This window comes from Kogia breviceps, chromosome 6, assembly GCF_026419965.1.
Source record: "Kogia breviceps isolate mKogBre1 chromosome 6, mKogBre1 haplotype 1, whole genome shotgun sequence".
Classification (NCBI taxonomy): Eukaryota; Metazoa; Chordata; class Mammalia; order Artiodactyla; family Physeteridae; genus Kogia; species Kogia breviceps.
The window spans coordinates 31,000,105-31,025,818 of NC_081315.1; the positions used below are offsets into that span (position 1 = coordinate 31,000,105).

The window sequence follows — 25,714 nt, forward strand, 5'->3', positions numbered from 1 at the left end:
TACAGAGATCTCTAGGAGTCTTAGAGAAAGGACTAAATAAAATGAAACAGTATTATGTAAAATGAATAAATTATTTTCTATGTTAAGCTGAGTTTTATTAAGGTGAATTTTTCTCAATACTAATCTTTTTTTAAATTTAAAGACTTCAGTCTCCTTTTTATTTTTTAAATTTTTATTTTTATTGTATATATATTTCTACATCTTTATTGGAGTATAATTGCTTCACAATGCTGTGTTAGTTTCTGTGATTCACAACAAAGTGAATCAGTCTTATGCATACACATATCCCCATATCCCCTCCCTCTTGGTCTCCCTCCCCCCATACCTATCCCACCCCTCTAGGTGGTCACAAAGCACCTAGTTGATCTCCCTGAGTTACGCGGCTGCTTCCCGCTAGCTATCTGTTTCACATTTGGTAGTGTATATATGTCGATGCTTCTCTTACTTCGCCCCAGCTTCCTCCTCCCCCACCACCCCACCCCGTGTCCTCAAGTCCATTCTCTATGTCTGCATATTTATTCCTGCCCTCCCTCTAGGTTCATCAGTACCGTTTTTTTTTTTTTTTTAAGATTCCATATATATGCATTAGCATACGGCATTAGTCCCCTTTTTAAATAGTTATGCTGTTTAGACTCACTCACTTCCCTATATCAAGGCATTTCTGAACTGGTACAATTGTCATTTTCTTCTTAATTTTATAACGTATGGTATCTCTGAAATGTTACTTAAAGAAAAATCCTTCTTTAAAGTCTCTTGCGTGGCCCATGAAATTTAAGAATTGACTTCAGTTGACTTCACTTTAGTAATCTTATTTTATTAAAATCTTGCAACATGTTGGTCAAGTGCTACAATATTTTTTAAAAAATTTTTTTAAATTTATTTTTTATTTTTTAACACACACACTGTATTTTATTTTTACAAGAGGTAAATAAGCTGACACCAAGCATTGTAAATGGATGACCACAACAAAAGCAACAATGATTGCAATTATTGAACACGAAACACACTCATACTATGTCATAATATTGACATTCAGTCCAGTAATCCTCCACTACAACAGCTCCTTTACTTTGCAGTGAAAATTGATTTGTATATTTTTAGCCTCTGAGTCCTTGTGGGATTTTTTTAATTCAAACAGAAAGTCACAAGAATTATAATCATCCTCATCAGTTCACTCAGTCCCATGTAATTAATTTTGTTTTTCATCTTGATCTTTTGTTAGCACTTTTATGAATTCATCAGTTTTCCATTAGAGTTCTGAAAATCCTTATTCATTCAGTTCAACAGTAGTCAGTTACCAGAAACCTGTACTTGTCAGAGTCTTTTCCATGAATTCCTTGAAGGTGAAACCCTTTTATACGAACATTTTTGCAAAAGCATCAGAGTACACCCAGAACTGTCTGTAAATGAAAAAAGACTTAAAAATAACCATGGGTAAAGTTTTGATGAAAGTTCATAATAATGCAATTGACAAGGAAATTTAGTTATTTCTGAGATATAAATTTTAAAGTAATAGTAGAATTATGACTTATAACATTGTACCAGAACATATAAGATTTTTAGAAATTTCATGTACTGTCTGTAACATATTAACATTTCCATACAAATAACCCAAAGAAAGTTTAGTATTAGTTGCTTTGTTTGTTTCTTTGTTTTCTTATACTGCAGGTTCTTATTAGTCATCCATTTGATACCCATCAGTGTATACATGTCAATCCCTATCGCCCAATTCAGCACACCACCATCCCCACTCCACCACGGTTTTCCCCCCTTGGTGTCCATACGTTTGTTCTCTACATCTATGTCTCAACTTCTGCCCTGCAAACTGGTTCATCTATACCATTTTTCTAGATTCCACATACATGTGTTAATATACAATATTTGCTTTTCTCTTTCTGACTTACTTCACTCTGTATGACAGTCTCTAGATCCATCCACATCTCAACAAATGACTCAATTTCATTCCTTTTTATGGCTGAGTCATATTCCATTGTATATATGTACCACATCTTCTTTTTCCATTCCTCTGTTGATGGGCATTTAGGTTGATTCCATGACCTGGCTGTTATAAACAGTGCTGCAATGAACATTGGGGTGCATGTGTCCTTTTGAATTATGGTTTTCTCTGGGTATATGCCCAGTGGTGGGATTGCTGGATCATATGGTAATTCTATTTTTAGTTTCTTAAGGAACCTCCATACTGTTCTCCATAGTGGCTGTATCAGTTTACATTCCCACCAACAGTGCAAGAGGGTTCCCTTTTCTCCACACCCTCTCCAGCATTTGTTGTTTCTAGATTTTCTGATGATGCCCATTCTAACTGGTGTGAGGTGATACCTCATTGTAGTTTTGATTTGCATTCCTCTAATAAATAGTGATGTTGAGCAGCTTTTCATGTGTTTCTTGGCCAACTATATGTCATCTTTGGAGAAATGTCTATTTTGGTCTTCTGCCCATTTTTGGATTGGGATGTTTGTTTCTTTAATATTGAGCTGCATGAGCTGTTTGTATATTTTGGAGATTAATCCTGTGTCCATTTATTCGTTTGCAAATATTTTCTCCCATTCTGAGGGTTGTCTTTTCATCTTCTTTATGGTTTCCTTTGCTGTGCAAAAGCTTTGAAGTTTCATTTGGTCCCATTTGTTTATTTTCGTTTTTATTTCCATTCCTCGAGGTGGTGGATCAAAAAAGATCTTGCTGTGATATATGTCAGAGAGTGTTCTTCCTATGTTTTCCTCTCTAAGCGTTGTATAGTGTCCGGTCTTACATTTAGGTCTCTAATCCATTTTGAGTTTATTTTTGTGTATGGTGTTAGGGAGTGTTCTAATTTCATTCTTTTACATGTAGCTGTACAGTTTTCCCAGCACCACTTATTGAAGAGACTGTCTTTTCTCCATTGTGTATCTCTGCCTCCTTTGTCATAGATTAGATGACCATAGGTGCGTGGGTTTATCTCTGGGCTTTCTATCTTGTTCCATTGATCTATGTTTCTGTTTTTGTGCCAGTACCATGTTGTCTTGATTACTGTAGCTTTGTAGTATAGTCTGAAGTCAGGGAGTCTGATTCCTCCAGCTCCGTTTTTTTCCCTCAAGACTGCTTTGGCTATTTGGGGTCTTTTGTGTCTCCATGCAAATTTTAAGATGATAGGTTGTAGTACCATAAAAAAATGCCATTGGTAATTTGATAGGGATTGTATTCAATCTGTAGATTGCTTTGGGTAGTAGAGTCATTTTCACAATATTGATTCTTCCAATCCAAGAACATGGTATATCTCTCCATCTGTTGGTATCATCTTTAATTTCTTGCATCAGTGTCTTATAGTTTTCTGCATAGAGGTCTTTTTTATCCTTAGGTAGCTTTATTCCTAGGTATTTTATTCTTTTTGTTGCAATGGTAAATGGGAGTGTTGCCTTAATTTCTCTTTCAGATTTTTCATCATTAGTGTATAGGAATGCAAGAGATGTCTGTGCATTAATTTTGTATCCTGCAGCTTTACCAAATTCATTGATTAGCTCTAATAGTTTTCTGGTGGCATTTTTAGTATTCTCTCTGTATAGTATCATGTCACCTGCAAATAGTGACAGTTTCAGTTCTTTTCCAATTTGTATTCCTTTTATTTCTTTTTCTTCTCTGATTGACGTGGCTAGGACTTCCAAAACTATGTTGAATAATAGTGGTGAGAGTGGACATTCTTGTCTCATTCCTGATCTTAGAGGAAATGCTTTCAGTTTTTCACCATTGAGAATGATGTTTGCTGTGGGTTTGTTGTATATGCCCTTTATTATGTTGAGGTAGGTTCTCTCTATGCCCACTTTCTTGAGAGTTTTTATCATAAATGGGTGTTGAATTCTGTCAAAAACGTTTTCTGCCTCTATTGAAATGATCATATGGTTTTTATACTTCAATTTGTTGATATGTTGTATCACATTGATTGATTTGCATATAGTAAAGAATCCTTGCATCCCTGGGATGAATCCCACTTGATCATGGTGTATGACCCTTTTAATGTGCTGTTGGATTCTGTTTGCTAGTGTTTTGTTGAGGATTTTTGCATCTATATTCATCACTGATATTCGTCTGTAATTTTCTTTTTTTGTAGTATCTTTGTCTGCTTTTGGTATCAGGGTGATGGTGGCCTTACTGAATGAGTTTGGGAGTGTTCCTTCCTCTGCAATTTTTTGGAAGAGTTTGAGAAGGATGGGTGTTAGCTTTTCTCTAAATGTTTGATAGAATTCACCTGTGAAGCCATCTGGTCCTGGACTTTTGTTTGTTGGAAGATTTTTAATCAGTTTCAATTTCATTACTTGTAATTGATGTGTTCATATTTTCTATTTCTTCCTGGTTCAGTCTTGGGAGATAATAACTTTCTAAGAATTCATCCATTTCTTCCAGGTTGTCCATTTTTTTGGCATAGAGTTACTTGCAGTAGTCTCTTAGTATGCTTAGTATTTCTGTGGTGACTGTTGTAACTTCTCCTTTTTCATTTCTAAATTTATTGATTTGAGTTCTCTCTCTCTTTTTCTTGATGAGTCTGGCTAATGGTTTATCAATGTTGTTTATCTTCTCCAAGAACCAGCTTTTAGTTCTATTGATCTTTGCTACTGTTTTCTTTGTTTCTATTTCATTTATTTCTGCTCTGATCTTTATGATTTCTTTCCTTCTGCTAACTTTGGGTTTTGTTTCTTCTTCTTTCTCTACTTCCTTTAGGTGTAAGGTTAGATTGTTTACTTGAGATTTTTCTTGTTTCTTGAGGTCGGCTTGTATAGCTATAAACTTCCCTCTCAGAACTGCTTTTGCTGCATCCCATAGGTTTTGTATTGTCGTGTTTTCATTGTCATTTGTCTCTAGGTATTTCTTAATTTCCTCTTTGATTTCTTCCGTGATCTGTTGGTTACTTAGTAACGTATTGTTTAGCCTCCATGTATTTGTGTTTTTTACGCTTTTTTCCTTGTAATTCATTTCTAATCTCATAGCATTGTGGTCAGAAAAGATGCTTGATATGATTTCAATTTTCTTAAATTTAATGAGGCTTGATTTGTGACCCATGATGTGATCTATCCTGGAGAATGTTCCATGCGCACTTGAGAAGAAAGTGTAATCTGCTATTTTTGGATGGAATGTCTTATAAACAACAATGAAATTTGTCTGGTCTATTGTGTCATTTAAAGCTTCTGTTTCCTTATTAATTTTCTCCTTGGATGATATGTCCATTGGTGTAAGAGAGTTGTTAAAGTTCCCCTCTATTATTGTGTTACTGATTTCCTCTTTTATAGCTGTTAGCACGTTGCCTTATGTATTGAGGTGCTCCTATGTTGGGTGCATTATATTTCTAATTTTTATGTGTTCTTCTTGCATTGATCCCTTGATCGTTATGTAGTATCCTTCCTTTTTTCTTGTAACATTTTTTTTCTTGTAACATTCATTATTTTAACATCTATTTTATCTGATATGAGTATCGCTATTCCAGCATTCTTTTGATTTCAATTTGCATGGAATATCTTTTTCTGTCCCCTCAGTTTCAGTCTGTATGTGTCCCTGGGTCTGAAGTGGGTCTCTTGTAGACAGCATATATATGGGTCTTGTTTTTGTATCCATTCAGCAAGCCTGTGTCTTTTGGTTGGAGTATTTAATCCATTCATGTCTAAGGTAACTATCGATATATATGTTCCTATGACTGTTTTCTTAATTGTTTTGGGTTTGTAGGTCCTTTTCTTCTCTTGTGTTTCCCACTTAGAGAAGTTCCTTTAGCATTTGTTGTAGAGCTAGTTTGGTGGCGCTGAATTCTCTTAGCTTTTTCTTGTCTGTAAAGCTTTTGATTTCTCCATTGAATCTGAATGAGATCCCGGCCAGGTAGAGTAATCTTGGTTGTAGTTTCTTCCGTTTCATCACTTTAAGTATATCATGCCACTCCCTTCTGGCTTGTAGAGATTCTGCTAAGCAATAAACTGTTAATCTTATGGGAGTTCCCTTATCTGTTATTTGTCATTTTCCCCTTGCTGCTTTCAATAATTTTTCTTTGCCTTTAATTTTTGCCAGTTTGATTACTATGTGTCTCAGCATGTTCCTCCTTGGGTTTATCCTGCATGGAACTCACTGCACTTCCTGGACTTGGGTGGCTATTTCCTTTCCCATGTTAGGGAAGTTTTTGACTATAATCTCTTCAAATATTTTCTCCTGTCCTTTCTCTCTCTTTTCTCCTTCTGGGACCCCTGTAATGCGAATGTTGTTGCGTTTAATGTTGTCCCAGAGGTCTCTTAGGCTGTCTTCATTTGTTTTCATGCTTTTTTCTTCAGTCTGCTCTGCAGCAGTGATTCCACCATTCTGCCTTCCAGGTCACGTATCCGTTTTTCTGCCTCAGTTATTCTGGTATTGGTTCCTTCTAGTGTAGTTTTCATTTCAGTTATTGTATTGTCTATCTCTTTGTTTGTTCTGTAATTCTTCTAGGACTTTGTTAAACATTTCTTGTATCTTCTCGATTTTTGCCTCCATTCTTTTTCTGAGGTCCTGGATCATTTTCACTATCATTATTCTGAATTCTTTTTCTGAAAGGTTGCCTATCTCCACTTCATTTAGTTGTTTTTCTGGGGTTTTATCTTGTTCCTTCATCTGGGACATAGCCCTCTGCCATTTCATCTTGTTTATCTTTCTGTGAATGTGGTTGTTGTTCCACAGGCTGCAGGATTGTTGTTCTTCTTGTTTCTGGTGTCTGCCGTCTGGTGGATGAGGCTTTCTAAGAGGCTTGATGGGAGGTATTGGTGGTGGGTAGAGCTGACTGTTGCTCTGGTGGGCAGAGCTCAGTAAAACTTTAATCCACCTGACTGTTGATGGGTGGGGCTGGGTTCCCTCCCTGTTGGTTGTTTGGCCTGAGGCAACCTACCACTGGAGCCTACCTGGGCTCTTAGTTGGGGCTAATGACAGACTGTGGGAGGGATCAGGCCAGGGAGTACTTCCCAGAACTTCTGCTGCCAGTGTCCTTGTCCCTACAGTGAAACAGAGCCACCCCCCGCCTCTTCAGGAGACCCTCCAACACTAGCAGGTAGGTCTGGTTCAGTCTCCCCTGGGGTCACTGCTCCTTCCCTGGGTCCCAATGCGCACACTAGTTTGTGTGTGCCCTCCAAGCATGGAGTCTCTGTTTCCCCCAGTCCTGCTGAAGTCCTGCAGTCATTTCCCACTAGCCTTCAAAATCTGATTCTCTAGGAATGTCTCCCCCCATTGCCAGATCCCCAGGTTGGGAAGCCTGACGTGGGGCTCAGAACCTCCACTCCAGCGGGTAGACTTCTGTGGTATGAGTGTTCATCAGTCTGTGAGTCACCCAGCCACCAGTTATGGGATTTGCTTTTACTGTGATTGCGCCCCTCCTACCGTCTCATTGTGGCTTCTCCTTTGTCTTTGGATGTGGGGTATCTTTTTTGGTGAGTTCCACTGTCTTCCCATCGATGATTGTCCAGCAGCTAGTTGTGATTCTGGTTTTTCTGCAAGAAGGAGTGAGAGCACGTTCTTCTACTCTGCCATCTTGTTTTAGACCTACAATATAATTTTTATAGCTAAATTTTAAACCTTCATCGGAGTTTTATTTTACCTTTCTCTGTGTGAATTGCTTAGGGCACACTTATCTGTTTACAGTTTAACAGAAAGGTCCTCCTTTTCCTCCCTTCACTATCTTGACAGCTGAGAAAGTGAAGGGAACAGTCAACAGAAGGGTTAAAAGATTGGGAATTTGTTCCGTGCACTGGAATTTGCTTCCTGCCTGGTGTAAGTGCTTGTATTTGTGGCATACAAAGTCATGTGTAAAAATGTGAAGGACAGGTGTTAACTCTGGCCTTGACCAAGGTGAGAGTTTGAGATGGGAGAGTTGGGCTCTGTACGGGAGGGGACTGTGAACTTGACCGGTTTGTCAGTTTTGTTACCTGTCAATTGAAAACAGAGACTAAGTAAAGGAGATATAATTTCACAACTCATAATACAGCCTTAAAATCTTTTTTCTTTTGGCTGATGTATTCTAAGCAGTTGAATACATTTTCCATAAATTTTACTGCCTTTCATTTACCTTTGAATAGAAGCCACCGGAGAAATATTTAGAAGGTATTAGGAGCAATAAAACGAACTGTTAGAAGAGTCCTTTTGTGGCATTCCTCAAGTGTGTACTGGTAGAAAAATTACTGTAATTTGATAGTGAAATGTTGGAAAGTGGTTTTATTTACTATTTAGATATAACATAAATGAGCCTCGCTTTTTCAGTTCACAGGTTCAGAACATTTAGTTATGCCTCACTTGCTCAGATCTTTGCTCATTACATTTTATACTGATGGAATTAAATGTGCCACATTGCAAAGTTGGATCAGCCCCACAGTTTTAAAATACAGGGTTTGATTGAATTTTGAAGAAAAGTTAAAGGTACTGTTTAATGTTAGAAATGATTTGTGAAATTTTGTTTTTAGCCTATAGTTGGTTCAGGAAAGTATCCCAGTGATAGGAGAGGGAAAGACTGTGAAGAATATGTAATTGTAAATGGTCCTGTTGAAACCAGAAGAGAGTCTTAGGCATTGAAGAAGCAAATAATTTTTCAAAGCCAGATCCCTGGTGGCCGTACTGGTGGTAACATGGCTAGTCCCCGGGGGAGTTTGCTTCTAGTACTCGTGTCTGCCAGAATGGTAGTAAATACATGTTTAATGGCCATTTGGCCTTGAAGCATCCAGTTTTATCTTCTGGATACCCAACGACACATGTGGATGAAGGTCAGAGCTTCATGATGCTTGCTGTAGGCTAATGAGTGTTGAGAGAGGAGACCTGCCTTAATATAATGCCTATATTTTCCAGGGAATTCTTTGGAGGCCATCTTCTTTTTTAAAAAAAAATTAATAATGTATTTTATTTAACCCAGTCTATACAAAATGTTCAATATGAACATATTATTAATGAGATCTTTTACATTCTCTTTTTGTACTCAGTCTTCGAACTCTGGTGAGGATTTTATATTTACAGCACCTCTCCATGTGGATGCCCACTTTTCTCCAGAAATGCTTGATCTCTGTTGAGGTTGCATAAAATGTACAGTTGAAAAAGTAGAGAGAATGGTTCAAGATGGCAGAGTAGAAGGACGTGCTCTTACTCCCTCTTGCGAGAGCACTGGGGTCATGGCTAACTGCTGAACAGTCATCGACAGGAGGACACTGGAACTCACCAAAAAGGACACCCCACATCCACAAAACAAAGGAGAAGCCACAGTGAGATGGTAGGAGTGGCACAATCACAATAAAATCAAATCTCATAAATGCTGGGTGGGTGACTCACAAACTGGAGAACACTTATACCACAGAGGTCCACCCACTGGAGTAAAGGTCCTGAGCTCCACGTCAGGCTTCCCAACCTGGGGGTCTGGCAACAGGAGGAGGAATTCCTAGAGAATCAGTCTTTGAAGCCTAGCGGGATTTGATTGCAGAACTTTGACAGGACTAGGGAAAACAGAGCACTCCTCTCTTGGAGGGCACACACAAAGTAGTGTGTGCATTGGGGCCCAGGAGAAGGAGCAGTGACTTGCTAGTGTTGGAGGGTCTCCTGCAGAGGCAGGGTATGGCTGTGTCCCACCGTGAGGAAGAGGACACTGGCATCGGAAGTTCTGGGAAGTACTCCTTCCCGTGAACCCTCTGAGAGTCCACCATTAGCCCTACCAAAGAGCCCACGTAGGCTCCAGTGTTGGGTCACCTCAGGCCAAACAACCAACAGGGAGGGAACCCAGCCCCACCTATCAGCAGGAAAGTGGATTAAAGTTTTACTGAGCTCTGCCCACCAGAGCAACAGCCAGCTGTACCCACCACCAGTCTCTCCTATCAGCAAACTTGCTCAAGCCTCTTACACAGCCTCATTCACCAGAAGGGAGACAGCAGGAACAAGAAGAACTACAATCCTGCAGCCTGTGGAACAACAACCACATTCACAGAAAGATAGACAAGATGAAAAGGCAGAGGGTCATGTCCCAGATGAAGAAACAAGATAAAACCCCAGAAAAACAACTAAATGAAGTGGAGATAGGCAGCCTTCCAGAAAAAGAATTCAGAATAATGATGATGAAGATGATCCAGGACCTCGGAAAAAGAATGGAGGCAAAGATCGAGAAGATGCAAGAAATGTTTAACAAAGTCCTAGAAGAATTAAAGAACAAACAAACAGAGATGAACAATACAATAATTGAAATGAAAACTACACTAGAAGGAATCAATGGCACAATAACTGAGGCAGAAGAACGGATAAGTGAAGTGGAAGACAAAATGGTGGAATTCACTGCTGCGGAACAGAATAAAGAAAAAAGAATGAAAACAAATGAAGACAGCCTAAGAGACCTCTGGGACAACATTAAACGTAACAACATTCACATTATAGGGGTCCCAGAAGGAGAAGAGAGAAAGGACCCGAGAAAATATGTGAAGAGATGATAGTCAAAAACTTCCCTAACATGGGAAAGGATGTAGCCACCCAAGTCCAGGAAGTGCAGCGAGTCCCATGCAGGATAAACCCAAGGAGAAACACACTGAGACACATGCTAATCAACTTGGCAAAAATTAAAGACAAAGAAAAATTATTTAAAGCAGCTAGGGAAACAGGACAGACAATATACATGGAACTCCCATAAGGTTAACAGCTGATTTCCCAGCAGAAACTGAATAAGCCAGAAGAGAGTGGGATGACATATTTAAAGCAATGAAAGGTAAGAACCTACAACCAAGATTACTCAGTAAGGATCACATTCAGATTCCACGAGAAATTAAAACCTTTACAGCCAAGCAAAAGCTAAGAGAATTCAGCACCACCAAACCAGCTTTACAACAAATGCTAAAGGAACTTCTCTAAGTGGGAAGCACAGCAGAAGAAGAGGACCTACAATTACAAACCCAAAACAATTAAGAAAATGGTAATAGGAACATACATATCAATAATTACCTTAAACATGAATGGATTAAGTACTCCAACCAAAAGACACAGGCTTGCTGAATGGATACAAAACCAAGACCCATATATATGCTGTCTACAAGAGACCCACTTCAGACCCAGAGACACATACAGACTGAAAGTGAGGGGATGGAAAAAGATATTCCATGCAAATGGAAATCAAAAGAAAGCTGGAGTAGCAATACTCGTATCAGATAAAATAGACTTTAAAATAATGAATGTCACAAAAACCAAGGACGGACACTACATAATGATGAAGGGATCAATCTAAGCCAAAGATATTACAATTATAAATATATATGCACCCAACATAGGAGCATGTGAATACATAAGGCAACTGCTAACAGCTATAAAAGAGGAAATTGCTATAAAATAGCCGGGGAATTTAACATCTCACTGACACCAATGGACATATCATCCAAAGAGAAAATTAATAAGGAAACACACACTTTAAATGATACAATAGACCAGATAGATTTAATTGATATATATAGGACATTCCATCCGAAAACAGCAGAGTACACTTTCTTCTCAAGTGTGCTCGGAGCATTCACCAGGATAGATCACATCATGGGTCACAAATCAAGCCTCAGCAAATTTAAATCATATCAAGCATCTTTTCTGACCACAACGCTATGAGATTAGAAATCAGTTACAGGGAAAAAAACATAAAACACACAAACACATGGAGGCTAAACAATACGTTACTAAGTAACCAACAGATCACGGTAGAAATCAAAGATGAAATCAAGAAATACCTAGAGACAAATGACAATGAAAACACGACAATCCAAAACCTATGGGATGCAGCAAAAGCAGTTCTGAGAGGGAAGTTTATAGCTATACAAGCCGACTTCAAGAAACAAGAAAAATCTCAAGTAAACAATCTAACCTTACACCTAAAGGAAGTAGAGAAAGAAGAAGAAACGAAACCCAAAGTTAGCAGAAGGAAAGAAATCATAAAGATCAGAGCAGAAATAAATGAAATAGAAACAAAGAAAACAGTAGCAAAGATCAATAGAACTAAAAGCTGGTTCTTGGAGAAGATAAACAACATTGATAAACCATTAGCCAGACTCATCAAGAAAAAGAGAGAGAGAACTCAAATCAATAAATTTAGAAATGAAAAAGGAGAAGTTACAACAGTCACCACAGAAATACTAAGCATACTAAGAGACTACTGCAAGTAACTCTATGCCAAAAAAATGGACAACCTGGAAGAAATGGATGAATTCTTAGAAAGTTATTACCTCCCAAGACTGAACCAGGAAGAAATAGAAAATATGAACACATCAATTACAAGTAATGAAATTGAAACTGATTAAAAATCTTCCAACAAACAAAAGTCCAGGACCAGATGGCTTCACAGGTGAATTCTATCAAACATTTAGAGAAAAGCTAACACCCATCCTTCTCAAACTCTTCCAAAAAATTGCAGAGGAAGGAACACTCCCAAACTCATTCAGTAAGGCCACCATCACCCTGATACCAAAAGCAGACAAAGATACTACAAAAAAAAAAGAAAATTACAGACGAATATCACTGATGAATATAGATGCAAAAATCCTCAACAAAACACTAGCAAACAGAATCCAACAGCACATTAAAAGGGTCATACACCATGATCAAGTGGGATTCATCCCAGGGATGCAAGGATTCTTTACTATACGCAAATCAGTCAATGTGATACAACATATTAACAAATTGAAGTATAAAAACCATATGATCATCTCAATAGATGCAGAAAAAGCTTTTGACAGAATTCAACACCCATTTATGATAAAAACTCTCAAGAAAGTGGGCATAGAGGGAACCTACCTCAACATAATAAAAGGCATATATGACAAACCCACAGCAACATCATTCTCAATGGTGAAAAACTGAAAGCATTTCCTCAAGATCAGGAATGAGACAAGAATGTCCACTCTCACCACTATTATTCAACATAGTTTTGGAAGTCCTAGCCACGTCAATCAGAGAAGAAAAAGAAATAAAAGGAATACAAATTGGAAAAGAACTAAAACTGTCACTATTTGCAGTTGAGATGATACCATACATAGAGAATCCTAAAGATGCCACCAGAAAACTATGAGAGGTAATCAATGAATTTGGTAAATTTGCAGGATACAAAATTAATGCACAGAAATCTCCTGCATTCCTATAGACAAATGATGAAAATCTGAAAGAGAAATTAAGGCAACACTCCCATTTACCATTGCAACAAAAAGAATAAAATACCTAGGAATAAAGCTACCTAGGGAGACAGAAGGCCCATATGCAGAAAACTATAAGACACTGATGCAAGAAATTAAAGATGATACCAAGAGATGGAAAGATGTACCATGTTCTTGGATTGGAAGAATCAATATTGTGAAAATGACTATACTACCCAAAGCAATCTACAGATTCAATGCAATCCCTATCAAATTACCAATGGCATTTTTTACAGAACAAGAACAAAATATCTTAAAATTTGTATGTTGCCACAAAAGACCCCAAATAGCCAAAGCAGTGTTGAGGGAAAAAAACGGAGGTGGAATCAGACTCCTTGACTTCAGACTATACTACAAAGTTATAGTAATCAAGACAATATGGTACTGGCACAAAAACAGAAATATAGATCAATGGAACGGGTTAGAAAGCCCATAGATAAACCCACACACCTATGTTCAACTGATCTATGACAAAGGATATACAGTGGAGAAAAGACAGTCTCTTCAATAAGTGGTGCTGGGAAAACTGGACAGCTACATGTAAAAGAATGAAATTAGAACACTCCCTAACACCATACACAAAAATAAACTCCAAATGGATTTGAAACCTAAATTTAAGACCGGACACTATACAACTCTTAGAGGAAAACATAGGAAGAACACTCTTTGACATATATCACAGCAAGATCTTTTTTGATCCACCGCCTAGAGTAATGGAAATAAAAACAAAAATAAACAAACATGACTTAATGAAGCTTAAAATCTTTTGCAAAGCAAAGGAAACTACAAACAAGATGAAAAGTCAGCCCTCAGAATGGGAGAAAATATTTGCAAACGAGGTAACGGACAAAGGATTAATCTCCAAAATATATAAATAGCTCATGCAGCTCAATATTAAAAAAACAAACAATCCAATCCAAAAATGGGCAGAAGGCGTAAATAGACATTTCTCCTTAGAAGACATACAGATGGCCAAGAAGCACTTGAAAAGCTGCTCAACATCACTATTTATTAGCAAAATGCAAATCAAAACTACAATGAGGTATCACCTCACACCAGTTAGAGTGGGCATCATCAGAAAATCTAGAAACAATAAATGCTGGAGAGGGTGTGGAGCAAAGGGAACCCTCTTGCACTGTTGGTCGGAATGTAAATTGATACAGCACTTTGGAGAACAATATGGCAGTTCCCTAAAAATCCAAAAATAGAATTACCATATGATCCAGCAATCCCACCACTGGGCATATACCCAGAGAAAACCATAATTCAAAAAGACACATGCACCCCAGTGTTCATTGCAGCACTGTTTACAATAGCCAGGTCAGGAAGGCAACCTAAATGCCCATCAACAGACGAATGGATAAAGAAGATGTGGCACATATATACAATGGAATTTTACTCAGCCATAAAAGGAACAAAATTGGGTCATTTGTAGACATGGATGAATCTAGAGACTGTCATACAGAGTGAAGTAATTCAGAAAGAGAAAAACAAATATTGTATATTAACGCATATATGTGGAACTGAGAAAAATGGTACAGGTGAACCGGTTTGTAGGGCAGAAATTAAGACACAGATGTAGAGAACAAACGTATGGGCACCAATGAGGGAAAGCGGTGGGGGGTGGGGATGGTGGTGTGATGAATTGCAAGATTGGGATTGACATATATACACCGATGTGTATAAAAGGGATGACTAATAAGGACCTGTTGTATAAAAAAATAAATAAAATAAAATTCAAAAATTAAAAAAAAATTAGTTTCACCGTAATCTTTTGTGGCTTTTTTTTTCCCACATTATATTAGTGAGAATCAAGGGAATTGTTGAATGTAGTTGTAGTTCATTCATCTTCATTGCTGTAGGATATTCCATTGTATAAATATAACATTATTTATCCATTCTACTGCTGATGGATATTTGGGTTGTTTTCTGTTTTTAACTCTTATAAATAATACCGCTATGAAAAAAAAAGAAAGAAAAAGTGGATTCACACCAGTATCAGTTTGTAGATTTAAATTAATTAAAATGAAATAAAGTTAAACTTTCAGTTCCATGGTCACAGACACCACATCCCAAGTTCCAGTAACCATGCATGGCTAGCGGTGACTGTGTTGGACAAGTGTAGGGTAGGCGATTATCTCTTTGGGCTCCAAAGCCAGTCTGTGGGTGCCATCTGCTGATTCTTTTGCTTACCTTGTAAAGGAACATCTACTTTCAGTGGAGTTACTAACTTGCACTTTAGTATTCATAAGACATATGAGCATTTTCTGTGGTGTAAAATCACCTGTCATTTGTTTTAAGGGGTAGGGGTAGGGAATTGGAAGTTTGACTTGGGTTTCAGTCCCAGCTCTGCCAGTGAATGATTTTACTTAATCTCTTTAAGCTTCAGCTTTCTTGTCTATAAAATGGGTGTTCATTCATTCATTCATTTGTTCATTCCCTCATTCAACAAATATTAAGTAGTTTCTGTGTGCCAGGCCTAGCAGATGAAACTCTTTCTCTTAATGGAGATGAAACTCCTTCTCTTAGTGGAGCGTACATTCTACTGGGGGAGATGGAATGTAAATTAATAGAAGTGAAATATAATATATGTTAGATGGTGACAGTTGCTACAAACAAAAATAGAACAGGGTCAGGGGATGAGTGACAAGATTGCAAAGTGTTTTCTGTCTGTTTTATGTGGGGTAGACAGTAGACAGGGACGGCCCTTGTGTGGAGGTGTTGTGTCGGCAGATGCGTACATGGAGAGAGGAAGGATAGAGGAGGCTATCTGGGGATGGAGGATCTCGGGGACAGCAGGTCTGGCAGGAGTGGCACAGTCCTGGAGGGGGAGCAGTGAGGAGAGCGGGAGTGCAGTACGTGAGGGCCCGTGCAGCCATGGTGCCAGCGCATACCTTGCGGGGTTGCTTAAGGGATGGAGTGAGATGACGTTTGTGTGCTTTTTACACATTAAAAGAATAATATGCCATAACAAGTGAGGATTGTTTTAGGAATGCAGGAGGGTTCAGTAGTATGAAATTTATTAAAGACATTCATCATCTTGTTAAATGTAAATAGAAAAAATCATATGATCATTTTTATAGAAAAGACATCTGATAAAATTCAGTATCATTATTGATTTTTTTTTAAAAAAGTCAAAATTTAGTAGGAAAGTATTCTTAGTAAAATATGTCTTTCTCAATCTAAAAACCATCTCAGGCTTAATAGGCAATTTGAGACCATTAAAGCCAGAAACGAAATAAGGATGTCCACTGTTTTCACTCTTTATTAATGGTGTTTTGGAATCACAAGTTAATGTAGGTGGACAACAGAAAGAAAATAAAGTTATAAAGGTATAAAGACTAGTCATATATTCCTATCATTTCCAAATAAATGATAGGAATATATGATTAGAATACCCAAGAGAATCAAGTGAAAAACTAATTATAAAGAATAAGATGATTTATAAGATAATTTATAAATGTGACTGGATACCAAAGTAATATGTCAGCATTCATAGCTTTCATATATACTAACAAGTAGTTTGAATGTAGTGGAAGAAAAAACAGTTACCATAAAAAGGATAAAATACCTAAGAATAAACGTAAGAAATATGTATTATGTGTGTGAAGGAGTTTAAAAATGCTCCTGAGGGATACAAAAAAGGTATGAAAAGGCCTGTTGTATTCTTGGATATAGAGATGCCAGTTCTCCTTAAATTAATTTATATGTTTAATGTAATTCCAATAAAAATAACAACAGGACTTTGGGGAAGCTAAACAATCTTATTCTATGCTCACATGGAAAAATAAGTAAGCATGAATAGCTAGGCCAATTCTGAAAAAGAGATTAAAGCATACTGTAAGGCTACAATAATTGAAACATTTGTGTTACCAAATATCAAGTTAATTGGAGAAAGATGCTGTGTTTAGTAAACAGTGGTGGGATAACCAGGTGGCCACCTGGACGGGGGAAAGAAAAAGCTATTGAGAGCAATATCTCAAGTGTTAAGCCAAAATTGATCTATGTTAAACAGAAATTTTAAAAATAAAGTATATTATAGAAGAAAGCATGGGAAAGTTGTTTTATAATCTTGGAGTGTATATGGCCTTTCTAAGTAAGACAGAAAAGAGAGAAGCTGTAAGAGATTGATAAACTTGATTACATTAAAAAACTAACAGGGGCTTCCCTGGTGGCGCAGTGGTTGAGAGTCCGCCTGCCGATGCAGGGGTCACGGGTTCGTGCCCTGGTCCGGGAAGATCCCACATGCCGCGGAGCAACTAAGCCCGTGAGCCATGGCCGCTGGGCCTGCGTGTCCGGAGCCTGTGCTCTGCAACGGGAGAGGCCACAGCAGTGAGAGGCCCGCATACAGCAAAAAAAAAAAAAAAAAAAAAAAACTAACAGAAAAAAATCCTGCATAAGGGAAGACAAAGAACAAGAAAATGGGGAAAAAATTTTGCTTCTCATATCACAAAGGGACTAATTTCCCTAATAAAGAGCTTCTACAAATCTATAAGAAAAAGTCCAACAACCCAGTAGAAAAATGGACAAAGGGTATAGTCTATAGAAAGAGAGATAACAGTGTCTTTTAAACATACGAAGAAGATGCTTAACTCTGCTCATTATAAGAGATAGTCACATTCGAACTAAACCGAGGTACCGTTCATCTCTATTAGATGGGCAAAGATTAAGAAGTTCTATAACCTACTCTGTAGAGATAATGAGTACAAAACAATAGTCTCTTTAGTGGGCAGTTTGGCAAAATCTGTAGTATGAAAAATCTCGTATCCTTTGACTAGGAACTCCAGTTCTAGAAATTTATCCTAGGTACAAATATTGAGTACCTTCCTCAAGATATACATACATTTATATATACTATGAATGTATCCTACATATACATACATATTACATTCATAAGAAAATGATTTATGTACAGAGATACTTATGTAGTAATGTTTATAAAATGGCTAAAGATTGGAAACAACCAAAATGTTCATCAATGGGAGACTGAATTAATACATTGTGTTACTGTACTGCTGTACATTAGAAAACTGTGCAGTCATAAAAAGATACCAGTGAGGGCTTCCCTGGTGGCGCAGTGGTTGGGAGTCCGCCTGCCGATGCAGGGGACACGGGTTCGTGCCCCGGTCCGGGAAGATCCCACATGCCATGGAGCGGCTGGGCCCGTGAGCCATGGCCGCTGAGCCTGCGCGTCCGGAGTCTGTGCTCTGCAACGGGAGAGGCCACAACAGTGAGAGGCCCGCGTATCACAAAAAAAAAAAAAAAAAAAAAAAAAAAAAAAAAAAAAAAAAAAAAAAAAAGATACCAGTGAATCTCTTTATGTATCATTTTGGAAACATTGCCAATATATGTTGTTTGGTGAAAAATGCAAGGTACAGAACAGTGTATATGATGTGTTTATTTATTTGTTAAAAATGTTTTCTTGTTTATGAATAGATACAGGCTCTGGGGAATATAATTTGAATTTGAATACATCCTACCCCTTCTCAAAAAAAAATTGTTAGCATGGTGCCTTGCACTTAGCACTTATTACTTGGTGGTGGTGGTTGTTATTTTCATTGTAACCACAGGGGTCCTTTACCTCAAGAGTTGATTTTTTTTTTTTTAAGATTTATTATTTATTTATTTAATTTATTTTTTAGGCTGTGTCGGGTCTTAGTTGCAGTATGCGGGATCTTCATTGTGGTGCGGGATCTTTCGTTGTGGTGAACTGATTTCTCTCTAGTTGTGGTGTGTGGGTTTTCTCTTCTCTAGTTGTGGCATACAGGCTCCAGGGTGTGTGGGCGCTCTAGTTTGCAGCACACAGGCTCTAGTTGAGGCACATGAGCTCAGTAGTTGTGGTGAATGGGTTTAGTTGCCCTGTGGCATGTGAAATCTTAGTTCCCTGACCAGGGATCTAACCCCGCATCTCCTGCATTGCAAGGCAGATTCTGTACAACTGGACCACCAGGAAAGTCCCAAGAGTTGATTTTTAACAGTTGGGTCTGGAAGAGGAAGCCAGTCTCACTATAAATGCTGCTTAATGGGTGCCATGTTATTCATCAAAAATGCTATATGTGCTTCCTGAAGGATGCTTCTTGGAGGATGTCAGTATAGGTTCTGCAAACAAAAGATGTCAAATAAGATTGGGAAACATATATATTAAACAAAACTAAGTGGGCTTCTTTCCTGTAGGCCTTCTTTGAGCCTTTATACACATGATTCGCTTTGTGAATATTCAAGAGGGATATTTTAGAAAGTAGCATTTTCCAAATCTGCTTGATTACAGAACCTTAAACAACACTGACCACTACTTTTTTTTTCTTTAAGAAACACCTTAGGAATAGTTGTTACATTGGGAAATATCACTTAATACTTAGATTTTGATTTTGTTAATCTTCATTATTCATTTTGATCAGTCGGTATTCTTGATTCATTTCTGAGATGCCTGTAGTCTGTCGCTGTCCGCTCTTCCTCCTTGGTGATGTGCTGTAGCTCACTCATTTGTTTCATGGTTGGGACCTTCCCAAAGTCATCCAAATTATACTGTGTTTCTTGGGTGAAGAAGAGAATCTATATAATTAATGTAAAATCTCAGGGATTGATTGGATGGAAACTGGAGATTGAAGCTTCATTTGGTTCCACTTTTCCCAAAGCTTTAAAAGTTTTGCTGTTTGGGGGAAATGAAATAGACTTAATGGGTAGATAGTTGAGGAATTGTGAGTTTAATGTGGAGAAGATCGCATCACCATGGGTTGGAAGATATGGATTCTACCCCTGTCTTCCCTAAAGTCACTTAGCTTCCCTGTGCTTTATTTTTATCATCTATAAAATTCAGGGACTGGGTTTAGATCCAACCATTTTGAGACTCTTGAGTTATTATTAATATTCTTTTTAAAAAAATAATTAATTATTTTAAAAATTATTTATTTTTGGCTGTGTTGGGTCTTTGTTGCTGCACGTGGGCTCGGGCTTTCTCTAGTTGCAGTGAGCGGGGGCTACTCTTCATTTGCGGTGTGCGGGCTTCTCATTGTTGTAGAGCATGCACTCTAGGCCCGTGGGTTTCAGTAGTTGTGGCACGTGGGCTCAGCAGTTGTGGCTCACGGGCTTAGTTGCTCTGTGGCATGTGGGATCTTCCCAGATCAGGGCTCAAACCCGTGTCCCCTGCATTGGCCGGCTACCACCAGGGAAGTCCCTTATTAATATTAAGTGGAATAGTGAAGACTGTGGGCCTTGGTAGAACATTTTGTTCTTCTCTGCAAGTTTCCACATAACCTGTCTCAGTTTGGCTCTTTTGGAGAATGAAATTATTCAATAATTAACTCATCGTCAACTCCACATATTTGAAAACTTGTTGAACTGTTTGAGACTTGTAGTTGATTGATTGATTTGTTAATTACTCTCCGGGAAAGCACTTGATTATAACACGGGTCAATTAATCCAGTGCTATGGAAAAATCCACACCTCCTGTAAAAACGCCGCTCTGCATTCATTTCATCGATACAGAGAGAAATCTGTGATGTGGATATTAATTCTGTCTGCCCACAACACGCACAGTGTTCATTTGGCGGTTTGCTGTGCTTTTTGTGCACTCTTTGCCTATTAACAGATTTATGCACTCAGCACAGTAGAGGTCTGGATTCACTGAATTTATGCCATCTGGAAATGAGGTTTAAATTTTGTTCCTCTGTTGAATTTAGGGATGTGACATAGCCACTGCACAGAAGGATTCTGAGGCTGGATTTGAGTTTGCTATGTGGAGATAGCATGTTTTGTTAGAAGGAAAGCACTTGCCTGGGCAGAGATTTGGGTGTGACTGAATTGTTAACTGCCAACTTCCCCACATTTTAGCAGGAGACATATTTTGTTTTTAAATGAGATGACAATGAGAGAATTACCAAGACCCAGTGAATTTTAAGAGAGTCCTTTCAGTTTACTTGAGTTTTGTTTAACCTTGCTTTTGATGTCATTCTGTGCATTACTGTCAAGGGACTCAGCTTCCTTTGAAGTCTCAAAGTGTGGCTGCTAGTGGAATCACAATGGTAAAATATGAGTGGTTCTCAGTAAAGCCCTGACTGATACACAGGGAGGCATTATTACCTAACTAAAAGCATACGTGTGTGAGTGCCTACAATGTAGTGGAAGGGGAGAATGTATGTTAATGGACACTGAAGTGGGAGCAGTATTTCTCATGAATTAGAGATGCCCTTTTGTAATTCAAGAGTCACAGAACGAGAAAAGGCTTGAAATCACCCGAAGAGCATCTGGAAGCAATCTGTAATTCTTAAGAGGCAGTAGGAAGCCTGTCTCTCTCCAGGACACAATGATCAAACAGTTCATGTGGGATTATGGAAGAAGTAGAATTCTCTTGCTTGTAAGCCATTGTAAAACGGCTTGTGAATAAATGTCCGGAGATTTGATTATGAATTATACTGTAAGGTCCCAGGTGCTTTATAATTGAGTAGAGTGAAGAGGGTGGATTTGAAGGTACTGACGAAATTTTAATAAGAATTTGTTTATTTGCATGTCAAATATCCTTTGCTTCTCATGCCCCATACGCACTCTTTGTGTGCCCAGGCATTACAACTGTGCCTAGTTTTGAAGTTTTAGGTCAAGTTGAGGTCCCTTCCTCCATTTTTTTCCCTTTCATAAAACATTTGTTATAAGAAAAGTTATTGCATTCCAAGTCTTTGAGACATCTATAGGTCAAACACACACACAAAAAACCCTCTTACAGTGACTTATAGGGAACCATCCTTTAATATACAGGGCTGTTCCAGAAAAATTATTATGTTAGTGAGTGGTGCATCCTTGCTACGCAGAGATTTTGACAAGACCTATTTGTTGTACTAGACTCTGACTTGAATTGTTCACCTTAACCCATCTAAAGTTGGGGAAATACTTATAAATACTTCTAACTATATCAGAACAAGTTGCTTCTTGTTTCTTGCTTTGCCTAAGTGATCGTGATCCTATGTAATTACAACATTGTACTCTGGTTTTTCTTTCTTCTTTATGTGATAAATGGCATTTTCTCACTTTATTAAAACTCAAAATTTTCTGACAGCTGACAGAATTGGGGTTAACTAAATTATGTCATTTTGTCACATTTACTTAACTCTTCTTCCCCAGTTATTGGGCATTTAAATGGTTCCCATGCTTTAACTAAGTATAGTATTTATTGTTTTCTTTTCTTTTTTTTTTTTTTTTTTTTTTTTTTGTGGTACACGGGCCTCTCACTGTTGTGGCCTCTCCCATTGCGGAGCACAGGCTCCGGATGCACAGGCTCAGTGGCCATGGCTCACGGGCCCAGCCGCTCCGCGGCACGTGGGATCTTCCTGGACCGGTGCACGAACCTGTGTCCCCTGCATCGGCAGGTGGACTCTCAACCACTGCGCCACCAGGGAAGCCCTATTGTTTTCTTTTTTTTTTTTTTTTTTTTTTTTTTTTTTTTTTTTTTTTTGCGGTAAGCGGGCCTCTCACTGTTGTGGCCTCTCCCGTTGCGGAGCACAGGCTCCGGACGCGCAGGCTCAGCGGCCATGGCTCACGGGCCCAGCTGCTCCGCAGCATGTGGGATCTTCCCGGACCGGGGCACGAACCCGTGTCCCCTGCATCGGCAGGCGGATTCTCAACCACTGCGCCACCAGGGAAGCCCCCTATTGTTTTCTTAAAGATTGTTTTTTCTTGGTCATTTTCTCTGGCTTCCACCTGTTCTGATCTAGAATAGCGGCTTCTCATGGGGTTTGTTTAGCATTTGCATTAGCTTCTGCCTTTCGTGCTCTAACTGCTTGGGGTTAGTCTCTTTGCTGTGCTTTCCTGGACACTTCTTCTCTGTACTGTTTATCTTAGGTGGGATAATTTCCCAGCCTTCTTTAAGCTCATGTTTTTCTGCTTGTACAGTAGGGATTAAGCCATGCATTTGTGTTGTGAAACTTATCTTCCCAGTTAGGCCTGATGATATGAAATGTGTGTCTAAGGCCAAAGTAAACTTTACCCATGGGATGGCAGAAAATGAAACTTTCAACTATCAGTGTTTGGATAGGTCACAGGTACCAGGGAATATTTGGGGGGAGTATCACACTTTTTTAAAAAGCAGGTTATGAAAGTTATTTGTGGTCCTCTCCTTGCTATTTTATATTTTGTTGTCCTTATAATGTGATGCTGCTGATGCATGGATATGGATTTATCTAGTTTCACATTTTTTTCTCTTCTAAAAGAAGTATATAATTACTTACCATCTCTTGGAGGACAGAAGAATCCTTCTCTACTTTCTGCTACCCAGTGGGAGTCTTTCATTTCTGGCTAGCGTTCAGAATTCTAAGTAAAGATTTGATTTTTGCATATAACTTAAAAAATATATATTTATTGATTGATTGATCTGGCTGTGCTGGGTCTCAGCTGTGGCACGCAGGATCTTCATTGCCCCGTGCGGGATCCTCATTGTGGCATGAAGGATCTTTAGTTGCGGCATGCAGGCTCCTAGCTGGGGCACCCAGGATCCAGCTCCCCGACCATGGGTCCAACCCTGCCACCTCCCCACTCCCTCACACCCCCTGCCACTGGGAGTGTGGAGCCTCAACCACTGGACTACCAGGGAGGTCCCTTGTTTATAACTTTTTTTTAATAGTAAGTGCAATCTGAGGAGAACCCACTCAGTGCACAACAAATGGTGGTAAATATGGGGGAGAAAAACTGGAGAAATTTAGATTGGGTTTTTTTTGCAGTTTATCAATGATTCTGGGGCTTTATTTTTTTAAATTTTTTAAATTCCTTTCTATAGATTTTGGAAGTGTTCTTCTGGGAGTCGCCAGCAGTGCCAAGTGTTGGAGAAATCTTTTCTGCCCCTCTGATAGAGTGAAGTGAGCAAACGCAACCTAGCAGAAGGCCTGTGAAGAGAGCACTCACAGGTAATGTTGTCTTTTCTTATAACTATTGAGATGTGTTCAGTAATGTTCAGTAATAAACTTAAAAAAAAGTAAGCCTACTTGAATTTACACATGCAAGTGTTGACAGAAGAAAAATGCACAACCTGGAAGTTTCAAGTTAAGTTTTATTTGGGGACCTTACTGAGGACTATAGGCCAGGAGACAGCCTCTCAGATACCTCTGAGGAGCTGCTGCAGAGAGTTTAGGGAGGAGCCAGGATGTATAGGCTGTTGGGCTGGAACAAAAATGTAATTGAACATCAAAAGATAACTGCTAATCACAAAAACAGACATTGCAAGTTAATGATTTTATTGCTTTTCTATGTATGGGAAGATGTAAGAATCTGGGCTGAATGAAATTATTCCTTAGATATGCATCTTAACTATCTAGGGCCAGTATCCAAAGCACAAAATGCTTCCTGTTTTTCTTTGTCCTGAATTCCCCTCAGGGCGTACCATCAGTGGGGGTGGGGTGGGATGCTGCAGCGGCTGATGGTTTGGTCCTTGTTTACTAGAATGGCAGCAACATTCTTTGTTTACTGGAATGGCAGGCAACACTGCCTGTCCACAGAGGTGAACATTATCTTGTTCAAAGCAGTGTTTCTGAGAGGCTACACTCTCTCCTCTTCTCAAAACATTTAAACATTTTTTCTTTGGGAACTGCATCTTGATCCTCTGGTAGCATTCTTTTAAACATCCTATTTTCTTTCTTTTTAAAAATTAATTAATTAATTAATTTTGGGCTGCGTTGGGTCTTCATTGCTGCACACGGGCTTTCTCTAGTTGCGGCGAGTGGGGGCTACTCTTCGTTGTGGTGCACGGGCTTTTCATTGCAGTGGCTCCTCTTGTTGTGGAGCATGGGCTGTAGGCACCGTGGGCTCAGTAGTTGTGGCACACGGGCTTAGTTGCTCCACAACATGTGGGATCTTCCCGGACCAGGGCTCGAACTGGTGTCTGCTGCGTTGGCAGATGGATTCTTAACCACTGTACCTACCACCAGGGAAGCCCCTATTTTCTTTCTTTTTAAACTATATTGGAGTATAGCCGATTAACAATGTTGTGATAGTTTCGGGTGCACAGCAAAGTGACTCCACCATACATGTATATGTATCTAAACATCCTATTTTCTGTGGTGGCACATCTCAACCCTGTGAGGGTGTATTTGGGAAGTAATCTAAATGTCTTCAGAGCTACGGAATCTGGGGAGTTCTAATTTTGATCAGGAGCAATAACAGAATGAAGCCAGTTTCTCTTTTTATAATTGTATGTGTTTGAAGGCTTATACACTGTATTGAAAGTTAATTCTAGAAAGAGGTGACTCTAAGTGTCAAACAATGGTAGTCTTGTTAAAATAAGTGATTAGACTTGTAGTTTACAGAGAAGCATATGCTATTTATTTGTATGTAAATGTTGGTGTTCTTTCTTATTAAAATTGATCAACCAGTCTATCTGTCCGTATTGTAGAAAGGATTCCTGTGTTTATCAAGTTGAATAAGATGAGATTTAACTTCCTTATAAGATATACCTCGAAGGCACTGTAATTAGCATCTTATTAGAGGTGTGTTTTGCATTGTTTCTCAGAGCGTTGTTAGAGTGCTTGTTAAAAAGCACATTGAAAATTAAAATTAGTAGGCCGCCATCTAGTGTATCAGAA

The 25,714-nt window shown here is 38.6% G+C and overlaps 1 protein-coding gene across 1 annotated transcript in view; it reads left to right on the forward strand.

The window, feature by feature from the left end:
* Positions 1 to 25,714, forward strand: part of FHIP1A (FHF complex subunit HOOK interacting protein 1A) — a 270,411-nt gene that overhangs the window by 53,534 nt on the left and 191,163 nt on the right. Inside the window, 1 exon segment of the mRNA XM_059066709.2 lies at positions 23,917 to 24,043. The gene's annotated coding sequence lies outside the window, so the exon portion shown is untranslated.